Raw genomic sequence first — 14,307 nt, forward strand, 5'->3', positions numbered from 1 at the left:
TATACAATAATTATTTACCATTAACACCTTATAAAGACAATGGCATGTCATAAAGATTTAAGGTGTGAAACTACAAGTTTTTGATTTATGGATTGTTAAGACATTAAAGAATTATTTTTTAAAATTTTTTTTAAATAAGTGTCATAAAATTAAAAAAAAAAGAAACAAAGTGAAATTTTTTTCAAATTCATCCTACAAAAATATTTTTAACTAAGATCTAAGTTTAGATTAAGATAAAAAGCCTAATATTTGTTTAAAACATTTGAACAACATAGGTATGACCATTATATAAATACTATAGTCACTTTCGATTTTGCGAACTATGTAGCGATGCTCCACTGTTTTGTGGGGAGTCGTGTGGGTTGGCATGAGTGTTCGAGTGTCTGAGTGCCCGACCGTATGGTTATAGTATGGGCATGGGTATGGGTGGTGGTGTACGACGATGATGTTGGTGTGGTGCAAGTGGTGCTGTTTCTGTTTCTGATATTTGTGCTGGTGGTGCCGATGTTGCCTAGGCCCTCAGCCTCGTCCGCAGGGCATTTGCATATGACTTGGGAGCCACAAGCAGAGAAAGGGAATCCGCCAGGGGATTCGGGGGGCCTTGAAACCTAGACGGCGACAAAGCCATCCTCAAGTTTAAGGCTACGGGTGGTGGTGCAGGGCTGGTGGGTGGGGCTAGGAGGCGGTGGTGCTACACTCCACAGCAAACGACTCAATTGGCGGCGTTGACACTGCCATTTGTTTCACTTTTCATGCCTTTTGTTTGGGCTGCCTTCTCTTTTGGCTTATCGTTTGCTTTGTTAGCTGGTAAAATACCACCGTTTTCCCCCCGATTTTCCTGCAATTGTTTGCAACTGCATTCGCCATGGGTTTGGTTTGGCCATGAAAAAGTTTAAACACCTCGCCGGCCAGGAAAATGTGTGTGCCCCCTCCTTTCGGACTCTCCTATTATTAGCTAATAGCCGAACGAGTCGGTTGCCAACTGATTAGCCATTGACGACCACGCCCTGTTCCACCCATGTGTGCACAAGGAAATATATTCTGAAATTTTTAAAAATATTTTTTATTCAAAGAAGCCATGTGATTATTATTCATTTTAAATAATTCATTATACATTTTTCCATCCCTTTTTAATAATTTTAAAATTCTGAAAATAGGGTTCTGATTTTTAATTAAGAAATGCCTTACAGTTCATAATATTTAGTTATAAATAAAGCGTTAGATTTACCATATACTAAATATTTTAAAATGTAATGCTTTTAAAATGCTAGTTTATGCTTTGTATATTGTTTACATGCTAATGAGCTTTTGTCTGCCTAAAAACGGGACGCGAATTCTTTAGATTCCCTAGTTAAACATAAAAAGTTTTGATTTCTTTGAAAATATTGTATAAAACAATAACAGCCATTAAAGAGAATCACACACAATTTAGTCAAGTATATATATTAATTCTTATGTGTAAGTACTTTTCCCATAATTTTTTCCACATGTAGGCTCTCATATCCAACAGATCGGCCCATCAATTCCCCAGGCGTTGACACCAAACAATTTGTCAGAAGATAATTTGTTGTTGCAGCTGGCTATATGGATGGTAACCCTTCCTTTTCGCCCATAGTGATAAGCGGCTAACGAAGTGGCCATTGTTTGCGTTTGGGCCCAGTTGCAGTCCCAGCCCCGCCCACTTTTGCTCATTTACTCAATGCGGCTAACAGATTGTGGGCCATTCAACCCACTTGATATTGGCTCGTTAGCCAATTTGCAGCTGATTCGTTGCAGCGTTTTGGGGGCCAGTTGCACTCGCATTCGCACAAGAGCCATGCTAATGAATTCCGATTTTCTACAGAACTTTGCCCCCTTGGAAATGTGAACACTTCGTTTTCCAGGAAAAACCAATGAGCTGGACACACAACATTCACAAATTAATGACAGCCAATTGACTTTGCGGCCGGAATGCTAAAGGGTTGGCAGATGAATTGATAGATGGAAATTGGAAAACCTAAACAATGGCATAAGTTAAATAATAGAAACTAAGGCGATATGGGTAAGAAAACCTAAACAATGGCATAGGTTAAATAATAGAAACTAAGGCGATATGGGTAAGAATGTATTAAGTAATATCAGTTTAAGTGGTATTATTAAATAATAAATAAGTTTCTTGAAATTCCGAATTCTGCAAACAATTGTTAAAATACTAATCTTTCATAAATAAAAAATCCCATTTGTATCTACATATTGAACCGTTGGGAATCAGAAGACATAACTTCCAGGAAAACTTTTGTGACTCGCTTCGTTTTTTATAGATGACAGCTTGACCCCTCCTTTTTCAATAGTCACATTTTTGGGGCACGCAAATTTAGGTTTTTTATAGGCGGCACTTTGATTGCTTTAAGCACACGAAATCTATGGTCGTAGAAAATTAATAGATTCATAAAAAACGGGACCGAACGCACCAAAAATAAAGATTTCCGATATGTGCGTAGAGAAGATTGTGGACTTTTAAGGGGAGTGGAGAGAAATGGGAAGACGATCTTGAGCTCGGTCCATTTTAATTTGTTAATTTACCACAATGTCTGCTTTTTCTGATCTTTTTTGTGTAAGCTCTGCGGATTGTCTAATTTCGAATAGCCAGATGTTTTTAAGGGCTCCAGAGTAGGGAGACAGTTTCTCAAGGTTTCATTTTCAGGGGCGTAGCAATAAAAGATCAAGGAAAGGTGATATATGTACATATATCTAAAAAAAAAAGTGAATCATAAAGATTACATTTTTCGATTTATAAAATAAATCTTTTAATAACGCAGCAAGCTTTGTTTTCGTCAAATTTATTATTGTTTTGGTTTTTAGGAAATAAATAAGTTTTTGAAACCATTTTTATATCTTTTGACATTTTTTTCTTATTTGGAGCTTATAATGTTTATTAAGTTTGCTATTTCTTTACAAAAGAGTATTCCCTTGCACACTTTTAACCCCATCTCCATGGCTGTTTAGCATGTGAATGATTTATGCCCCGAAATTTTGCCTTCCTCCATTTGTGGCTCCTCAACTCGACTCCTATCCAATCCAATACAAGCCAATCCGCATGGCAAATGCGTAGTTACGCACGCTGACAGACTTCCAGACTTCAGTTTCCCCCAAAACGACCACGGTCTCCTACGAGAGCCAGTCCCCCACACACTTGGCCCCCAATTAAATAGCAACAATTTGGTTTTCATTCTATAATGAAATAGACGGAGCCTCTGAAATGGGCGGTTCCTGGAACTTGAGCGGATGTGTTGATTTATGGGATTCTTTTCTTTGGTGGGGGCTAAGCATTACGTAAGTCCACAATTGAGGCAATTCCAACATGGAACTCTGAAAGGGGTAATTGGAATCCTGTGGGAAAGTTTTCCAAAAGTAGTTGGGCCATGCGTAAATAAAAAATTCGAAGAGTTCATTCAATTCATAATAATAGCTTATTATTTTGTTTATAATGTTCTGGAGGATGAAAAAACCAATTTATTTATTTGACCAATTTTATATATATTTGACCAATGTACCATAAAAAATATTGATACATAAGAAAACCTTAAAAAATACATTTTTGTGATGAACTACCGAAGAATAATAAGTATAGATAAATATAAATAACATAGATATTGTACTGTGCTAAAACTTACCCAGGATTCATTACTTTTTTTTAATATCCAACCTTTTTTCCGTGCACCGATGACGGTCATGGTCTAATTGCACCCAAAAGGGTTAAGCAGACATGCAAAATTTGATCAAAATGCAAAATGGCAGGGGCGTGGAGTCCAAAGGGGGCAACTTCGGACCAGCGAGGCGCATTAATCCAATTCCAATTGTGACATTTCCCCCACAAGAGCGCCGGCGGATGTAACGGTCCGCAAGCAAATGACAAAAAAAATCGCATGACGTGATGTTCGTGGAAAGTGCAACAAAGGTCCAACTCCCCATTTCTCATCCCCAACCCCTTGATTTTTTACCCATCTGCACCATTTTTTTTTGCCACAACAAAATTGCATTACAATGGAGGCGGGCTTAAAAGCAGGTTGCCAAAACTGAGTCAACTGTAGTTTTGTACCCAGTAATTACTCATATAAAAAGGTATACTGCATTCCAGAAGATCTAGTCAGTTGGAAAAAAAAACCTTATCTTAACTGAGAAATTCCTAAAATAAACATGTGTCTTACTGAGAGATTGTCTTTATCTTTTAAGAACATTAAAACTATTTTACGCAAGCTAATGAGCTTTTGTCTGCCTAGCAACAAGACGCGAATTCTTTAGATTTCCTACTAAAAGTAAATAAATTCCATTAAATAACACCTTGATTAAGGGGAATCACATAGTCCAAAAATCTATATTCTACACCGACTTGTTGCAAGTTGGGCTGTCAAATAATTGGGAGGGGGAGGAAATCGGGAGGTGTGGTCTGGTGCCATGTAATTAACCTGCTAAACCGCTGTGACGCCAGCTGCCCTGATATTCATGTCGCAGACTGCACATATACACTATATACACATCGAAAACGAGAGATTGGGCTGCAGAACTCTGGCGGCCCTAGTGAAATTTTAAATTGCCATAATAAATGACCAAAAATAAATAAATGAAATTTTAAGCAGAAGTGTGGGTGCCGAAAGGGAAGGTTGGGGTTTTCCCGATGGGAGGAGCTCCAACATTTTGTGGAGCTCTTTCTGTATACACATGCCATTTTCCTGTGTATTTGGGGGTTGCTTCCGGGAGAGTGTTTTTGTATTTGTATTTTCAGCCAGAACTTTCATTTTCGTTTGCAAAAAGCGAGAAAAAATAACAAAAACGGAAAAACAAAAGGAAAATCAGCCAAGCGAATGACGTGGCAGAGAACATATTTCGATTGCTGAAAAAGGGAAAGAAGATTTCGAGTTCTAAAATAAAATTCCTATAGAAAAAGACGGATTAAAAAAGTTTAAAAAAAATTAAAAATACATATCACTTATTTAATATATTTAATAGTTGAAAAAGTTGTTTGTAAATAAATTCGCACGATACAACACAGGTTCACTTTAATAGTTAGCTGAAATTATATTTCCTCTAAATTAGTATAGGATAATAATAAAATAATTGAGCTTACAACATCATAAAAAAAAATTTCTTTAGCTAACACCTTGAACACATTCTGAGGTCACACAAATTTTCGGTTTTTTATATGTATGCATTTTAATATTTTCATGTTTCCCTTTCATCTTTCTCTATTTGATGTCCAAAAATGTTTGTGTTCCTAACTTTATTAAGTCGTGTAAGCGTCTTATGGCAAGACACACATGAATTTGTTGCAACCCGCCCTTTCAAAGACCCCTGCCCACTATTCTACACCCCGTAACCCCCAAGAATTTTTATGAGTCACTCGGACGACCGCAGAAATAAATACGAGCATAACTATGAGCATAAGTATGTTGCCCCATAGATAAAATCTACGCAACAAAATATCAAAATCGCCAAACAAAGTGCGCAGTAAAAATAAACAGAACGAGGCGATATAAAATGCCGATAAAGCAAAAGATCCCCACCAGCAGTTTCTATTTTCAAAGTCCACCGAGGGAAAAGATTAAATCTATGTCTTATAACAAGATTTTCTAAATTATTTAAGTATCACATATATCAGATATTAACAATCTTTAATTTTGAATATATCATTTTCTTGGCAAGCTTTTACATGACCTTTTTTCCATTTTCTTAGCGCATATGGGAAAGACCCTTAACCATATAAGGTAGAATTGATTAGTATATATTATTATTTTAAAGTTGTAGTCTTAAACGAAACATGTTGAAATAATTTTAATATATATGACAAGTTTTTCTAAATATATATATTTAAAACAGTCCATATAATATCTGTTTCATGTTGGCTATTATATCATTTTAAAAAACAAACATACATATATATTTCATTATGACCCTTATTTTTCTTTTATTGTTATATTTGGATGTGGAAAAATCCCAATATGAAACACCTTGTGCCTTCCACTTTCCTTCTCCCACTTTTACTCTCCCCTTTTTCCCCGCCCACTCACTTTTTTTATGCCACCCCACTCCACTTGTACCCACACATAGAAACGCGACCTCGGTTAAGGAAGAGAATGTTCTCAAACTTCGACAAAACTCCGCAGAAAAAGAAAGGAAAGTGGGTGGGGTGAACAAATCGGGGGATAAAAGGGAGTTGTGGGGCAAGTGAGAACCGAGCGAAGCCAAATAAATGCGATGAAAAGGAAACCCAAGAGGCGGAAAACAACGCAAGAGCCAGCCTAGGAAAATGGAAAAATGTTTCATGTGCAAATATACATACACTCACACAGGCGAAACATAGCCACACACTTACAGTTGTGGCAAAATAATATAATCTACAAAGATATATATTATAAAAAATTTAGAATTAGTATCATCCTGTTGGGTAAATGTTAGGAACATTAAAATATTATTTAATTGAACTACTTCGCATTAAAATATTTTTAAGAACCAATATAAAAGCAAAGTTTTATAAAAACAATCGGACTTGTTTTGTATGTTATCAGTCATAACTTGTGAAATAAGGTAGCTATGAACTTATAACCATTTTATTGGGTCCTCAGCAAAAGCGCCAAAAAGTAGGCTATACATTTTGTAGTTGCAAATCCACTAAAAATACGTCCTTTTTATTAAAAACTATATATTAAATTTTTTTTAAAGGTAACTGAGACTTAGAATTCTAGAATTACTATTATTTTGCCCGCCACTGTATTCCAGAAATCTCCACTCACACAAACACGACTCCAAAAGGAGCGCGGGGAGGAGGGGGGAAGAACGAGGGAGGACGTACTGACGTAATGCGGCAAATGCTGCGCCAAACTCCAATTTATCTCTGTCCCTCTCCCACTCTCCAGTTGCACACACAAAACCGCCCGCCCCCACCCACTCTCCCGTCCTCTCTTTCGCTCCACTTCGACTTCATTCGTGGTCGCCAACAACAATTTTTCAAGGTTTCAAGGCCCCAGTAGCATAGAAAATTCACGATCAAGAACATGGAAAGTTGTGCTCGCCCCACTCTCCGAGCACTCTCTCCACCGCTCTCTTTGGAGTTTTTGGAGTCGAGAGAGCGACACGCGCAAAAATCTTCGCAGGAGGGGAAGGAGCGGGGGTGCCTTTGGTGGTGTTTTTGTACGGAGGTTGCGCAGAGAGAGCTGGAGAGAGAGAGGGAAAGGAGTGGGAGAGAAAAGGAGTGGGGCTGTGTGCGAGAAAGAGGCAGCTAATGGAGTTTGACTTGGCAGGCTCTCTTTCTCCCTTACTCCCACAGCCAACCTATCTTTTATTGTCGCCCCCTTCCAGAAGAATGGGAAAGTGAGGGAGTAGAATGGGAGTGAGAGTGGGCGTGGGAGGGAAACTCCCCCAGTGCCACAGCGGAGTTTCCAGGGTTTCCAGGATTTTGAGGTTTATTTATGGCCCACGGCTTTTTGGCCAGCATTTTGATACCACGTGTTTGGTTGGAGTTGGCAAAAAAAAAAACAAGGAGTTTGGGCCAACAGGAAAACATTGGCATAGATAATGGCCCAGCGAAAAGGACGCAGGACAACTGTGGCTAAAAAAAGGAAAACAAATGACTCATTTGTTCCTGCCCATTCAAAAGGGAGTGCAAAACAAAATGGACAGATGGGAAAATCAATTGAATGGAGGATAGAAATAATATAAGTATAATATACTTTATAATATTAAACTTTTTTCGACTAGAATAAAGCCCTGCTAAAACTATACATTTTAAAAGGATCTTATTAACGTTTAGAAAAACATAATTGAATTGGTTTCCAAATTAAAAAACCAATTTTTTTACATTAAATATTTTTAAAATTTTTATTTTCGATCGTTTAAGGTCTTCAAATTATGAACATTGGATTTTTGGTGACTAATTAATATCAAAGAGGAGGAATACAGAGAAGTATTTTTGAAAAGACAAGAGTCTTACAACACTGCAAACAATAGTCTTTCAACACTGGAAAGTGTATTAAAATAATATATAATATAAAACAATATAACGATAAAAAATATAATTTGAAAAATATATCGATATTTTGATATGTTAGCAACAACCCTATAATATGTGTAGAAATCGAGAGATCTATTTATATGCTAGCAATGGTAAACTATTTTTATATTAATTTTTGTATCAACCACAAAATAGTTAGATACATAGATTTCTGCAAAAAGAATACAGTTTACAAGAACTCATCAAAGTGTAGATAAAATGGACAAACGATTTCAGATTTCAAATAAATATTTGATTACATAACATTTTTATTTCAGATCGTTTAAGGACAGATATATTATTAATGCTGGAACTTTAAAGACTAATCAATAACTATAGGAGGAATACAAAAAGTATAATTGAGAAAGTTGTGTGTCCTCTCATATTGAGTAATAGAAACATTCAAAAGTGGAAAATATATTATTTTTTAGTCTCCAAATGTATTCCCGAACATATAAGTATTTTTCAATCGATAGATTTCATCTATCTTCCTTCCAATAACGAGAGCCAAATAACGTCCTTTTATTGTAAACAGAGTTGTTGACAACATGGAGCTTAGGTAACGGGCCCCCAAGTTTTCGCATAAAAATATATACCAACTTTTTCCGCATTATCCCCCTGGAAATCTTCCCAAACTCCCCATTCGATATCACTTTTCCCCCCATAAAAAAAACGAAACGAAAAGAAATTTCATTCAATTTCGATACATAGAATGTTGTCACAAAGCCCCAAGTCCCAAACACGTTTTGGGAATTACATAAGCGAGTCTCCGGAGAGGGGGGATCCCGGGGGTGAGAAAGAAGAAGATAGAGAGGGACTTTCGCGGGACAGGATTATGGGTCGAAAACAGGAAAGCAGACAAAACAAAAACCGGAAGAACAGGAAAAGTGGGCGAAATGTCAAAAAGTGGGTAGCGCAGAAGAGAATGGCGAAAAATCGAAGATTGGGAGGGGTAGAAGAAGAAGCCAGTTCTACACTGCTGCCCACTCAAGTCTAATTCTGCTGCTTCTGCGGCTTCAAACATTGGAATGCACAGGGAAAAAATATAATTGAAAATTACTAAGAAAATAAGCAATTACGAATAACAAAAAAAAAAGGATTTTCGAGAACTAGTTTATATTTTTTATTTATTTAGGAGCTTGTAGGATCTAAAAAAATCATTTTTGTTGGTCCTTAAAAAATAATTTCAAAAAAAGTAGAAGAATTATCCAGTCAATTCCAAGATTCTCGTTATACATAATAATAATCCTGTTATTCTCCGTGTAGAGTTGCAAAAGAAGAAGAGTAAATTCGAGAAGCTGCTTTCAAGGTCTGCAGAATCGAGAGAGGATTGCAGAAGAGAGTGCAGAGAACTCCGCTGCCGCCGTCACTGCCGACGCTGGCTGCGCTGCCGCTGCAGTTGCCCTTGGAAGTTGAATAGCTCGTGGGGGAAGGGGCGTGGCGCGGGTTGGGGGGCGCAAGCACCTTGCACTTGAAAAACGAAGTGCGGGCAGCGCTGCCGACGTCGACGTCGCAGCTGCAGTTGTTTTTGTTGTTCTAATGCGCGCGCAACTCTTTTCTCTCTCTCTCGCGTTGCAACTCCAACTCGAACTGCGGCAGCGACGCCGACTGCGGCGCCGGCAGCGACTGCGTTTCGTTTTCGGCATGTTGCAAATTTCGTTTTCATGCAGCAAATTTCAATTTCATGTTATAAAATCGCACATCTTGTAATGGTATTAGTGGTTTGGCTTCATATGCATGTGTGTGTGTGTGTGTGTGAGTTGCATATTTTTAGCTCTCCGTCAATTGCCACTTCCTTTTGCTTCTTTTTTTTCGCTGCCTGGGTCTGTTTCTTCGCCTCTGCTTTCCCCCTCTCCTCCTCTCTTCCTCTTTGCGGCTCTCTTTCGCAAATTGATGTTGAAGGTCAGCGTGTTAGCGAAAATTGCATTATATTTGCATGTGTTTCTGTGTGTTTGCCTCATCAAACTTGGTCACATCGAATTTTTAGGGAGTTTTTGGTCAGTTTGGCAAACAAACAAAAGTTTGCCAAACTCAAATAAGGGAAAACATGGCCAACTTGCCAAAACTATAAGAAAAACAAATTCAAATGTTTCTCAAGATTTGAAAAATCAGAAAAAACGGAAAATAAAAAAATAAAAAAGAATACTAAATAAAAATGTTGAAAACTAAAGTAATGCCTTATAGATAAAACGCATTGGAGCTCCAAAATCTAATAAAAAAAGGTAAAGTAAGCATCGAAGGACCAATTTTTTTTATTATTCCGTTTATTTTGTTTTATACATAAAAAAAAAATTATTACAAAAAAGCAAAAATAAATAATAATAAAAAATAAAATCATTAGCTAAACTTTAAAGGATTCCACCCCATTTTTATTTTTCTTGTAGGAATGTTATTGTTCAATAACTCAATCGTTCCCAAAACAGTTTTATAGAGTGAAACATTAGTATAATTATAACCAAACTTCCATTTTTCAGGGAAATGTTCTTGTTCATATAAAAATCACCTTTCCAAATACTGCCGCCATTTGTTAAAACTTTCTCCATTTTCCTTTTCACCGGAATGTTTGTTTTCCCGACTTCATTTTCCTTGCGTTTTCATTTTCCTGCTTACCTGTGCATTTCTACCTGGAAAAACATTATTTGGTCATGATTGGGCGGAGTTTCCCATTCTACCTTTGTAACTAGAGCTAAAATGTTAGGAGTATTCCTGGTGGGACACCCTGTATGTTTATTACTTGTGTACGTATATATATTATTCTGAAGTACCAGCATAAAAAAATAACCCCGAAAATGCCGAGCCGAAAAGTGCGTGCGCCTCGTCATCCGCCTCTTTGCTCCTCTTCCTTTCTCGCCCCCTTCTCCTTCCACCACCCCCTACCATTATCCTTCATCCTTGTGGTTGCTGCCACAAAGGACAAATGAAATTTCAGCATGGATGTGCCGTCTCGCTCACTTTCACTTGGCGCCACGGAGAAAGGTCCGCACAAAAGGAGGATACAGGATACAGGACAAAGTGGGAGGGAACTTGGCAGCCCACAAACCCCCTGAAATACAACTTGGAAAACAAATGGAACTCCCTGTTTTTCGAAGGGTTCTGAAAAATGTAGATTTCTTATATATAAGGATTATGTTAAGAACATTATACTAATTTTTTATAAAGATTAAAAATGCCGATTTGCAGAAAACCGCGATTGAATTTTTTTTTAAGTTTGGACTATGATTTGCTTGGAAACTGTTGTGGGATTATTTTTATCTGAAAGGTTGGCAAAAATAATAATTAAGAAGAATTTTTTTTTATTTTTTACTCCATGTAATTTAAAGTTATACACAATCTTAACAAAAAAAGGGCATCGCCATATCCTTGCTTCTGTCAAATGGATAAATTTTCTTAATATTTTTAAAATCCAGTATAAATGGTATAATATCGTGATAAAAATATGAAACCGTTTTGAGACCATAATGAAAATCTCGATACGTTTCACAAAGAATCACTCATATAGGTTTAAGTCTTCGGATATATTTTGTATTATAAATTTTACATTTGGTATAAAAAAACATTTAAAAAATAAATAAGTACTATTCCATTCCATTGTTTTTTTACAGTTTCAAAAGTTGTGCAGAAAAGTTATCGAAACGACTATCGAATAAGTAATATAGGACCAAAGTATGATCTCTCTTTATAAAAACTTCGTATGTTGAGTTCGTAAGTGTTTCTCAACAAACTATGTTCATGTTTTTTACTGAAAGTAAAGATGGTAAATTCTTTGTGAAAGAAAATTTTAGACAAATTTTAGAAGTATTGAAAAAAATGTTTTTTTATGTTTTTGATACCATCTATTGATCACTAACTCTTGCGATAATCTAAAAAATTCTTCCTGTTTTAAATCGCTTTAGCTTTAAGGGCAATGTATATACAAGTTCTTCAAAGTTTTCCAAATGTGTTGTCCTCATGGACGCGAAAATGATTCCAATTCGGTTCGAGAGCACAACTTCCGTTCGCTAAATGGGAATATGTATGTCTATGGGGCGAATGCTGACTTCATTTCGCTTATGTAAGCACAGCGGCGTGAATCAGACCCACTTTGGGTTCTGGGATCCCTTCCACAAGGGTCGAAATGGGGATTCATCCCGAGTTACGGACCACCATCATCATCATCCTTCGACAAGTGCCGAACAAAATGGAGTTTGGGTTATTTTTGGCAACGAAACGAAATTACGACACCCTCCGTCGACTGAAAAACACAACTCCCTCTACCGTTTTGTCTCTTTTTTATGTCTACATATATATTTTTTGGGCATGTATTATGTTTACCGTTATGTACTTTCGTTCTTTCGGCGGTTTGAGGTTGAGTTGGGTTGCCATGGCAGTTGAATTTCAAACCCTATTTTGGGTTTCAAAGTTGCTTCCGATTGGGTAAATGCGGGAGTATGAGTAATTACAAATAATGCCGCTCTGCCGGGAGGAGCGAAGTGGATGGCGGAGGGCTCTATAGATGGAGGAGTACGAGTTCGGGTGGGTGTCGAACACATCTGCCCAAAACACCCCCAGGACTTTCAAAACGAGCCAAATGCGAAAAACACAAGGAGAGGCCTGGAATAAATGGATGATGGCCAACTCGTGGGCGGAGGTAGGGTACTGGGATTGTCTATCTTGTGGATACCCTTACGCCACCGCAAAGTTTTTGGAAGAACACGCTTTCACACCCTGGTTAGAAGCCCAAACAGGAAGCCAAGAAACACGCAGAAAGTTGCCAAGAACAAGCAAAGTCATCACTCCATCATTAGAAACTGGATCCAATGAAAGCCAAGTTGAGTCTTTAAAATTATTTAAGGTTAGGAATTGTTAAAAATTAAATATAAATTTTACAGAATCTACAGTCTTAGCATAGACCAAATTGAACTCCTTACATTATGGAAATCATTATCATACCATCACTATAAACTGGATCCAATAAAAGCCAAGTTGAGTCGTTAAAAATACTTAAGGTTAGAAATTATTAAAAGTCATGTATAAATTTTACAGAATTTACAGTTTTGACATAGACCAAATTGAACTCCTTACATTATGGAAATCATTATCACATCATCACCAGAAACTGGATTCAATAAAAGCAAAGTTGAGTCTTTAAAATTATTTAAGGTTAGAAATTATTAAAAGTCATATATAAATTTGACAGAATCTCCAGTTTTTACACAGACCAAATTGAACTCCTTACATTATGGAAATCATTATATTAAACTTAGAATAATATTGGAAAATAATAAAAACTCTACTATTATTTTGCTTTTTCCACAGTACATCACATTGCAACCTGGCAACTCTTTTTTTCTGCCCTGGGGCAATGCAGCATTGCCATTAATTATGCAAATTAAACTTGATGCGTGTCGCCGAAGAATTATGGGCTCAGCTTTTGCCCGAGGCTTCCAGACTCTCTCCTCCTCTCTTCCTGGGCTCTTCCCCTCCTTTCTTTTTCTTCCTTCTTTAAACACATGCCATCGTGTGCTGCGTCTTCCTCTTCTTTTTATTATTATTTTTTTTTCGTTATGCATTGGTCATTAAAATTAGGTCAGAGCCGAATGGAACACAAAGGCGAAATCCTTGAGAATTATAAGGCAGCGATGACAACAACAACAAACTAGTTCAGCTCTCCTTTGTTCTCCTTCTTCTGGGTTCCTTCGATCCTTTTAGCTAGAACAACAAACAACCCATATACGATCTTATTACGCAATGGCTGCCGATCTGCCTACCTGACTGACTTAATTATTATATCAGAACCCTCTTTTCATCCTCCCTTCTTCCCGGCAGGTCGAAAAAGGTAAGAAAAAAATGGAAACTGCGCAGTTTGACTCGAAAATAAGTGGAATTGGACCTTGACTTTGCACCACAGCTCCTGGAAGAATAGAACCCAGTATCGTGTCAGGATCCTGAGTCCTATAAGAAATCCTCATCTGGTTCCGTAACCCCCTTCCCACTCCCGTTTTTCACTTTCCATTCCACACGTGCCCTTGTTTTGCCGTTTCTACCGCTTCTTCTTGTTCCTTTTCGCATACTTTTTTTTTGCAACACGCGCAGCGGGAATTTTTATATAAAAAGGGAGTCAAAAAGAGGGAATGAGAGGAGAGGGACAGGACAATACATAATAGCGAGGATACAATAAAAAGGCTCTACGTTTGGAATTATACTTCGGCTTGGCAGGGAAATTAATACCCTTTTTGAGTGAACTAAGGAACTTTTAACTACTAATAAATATAGTATTCTTAAATAATACAACTTTGATTTGACTA

This window comes from Drosophila subpulchrella, chromosome 3R, assembly GCF_014743375.2.
Source record: "Drosophila subpulchrella strain 33 F10 #4 breed RU33 chromosome 3R, RU_Dsub_v1.1 Primary Assembly, whole genome shotgun sequence".
NCBI classification, from domain to species: domain Eukaryota; kingdom Metazoa; phylum Arthropoda; class Insecta; order Diptera; family Drosophilidae; genus Drosophila; species Drosophila subpulchrella.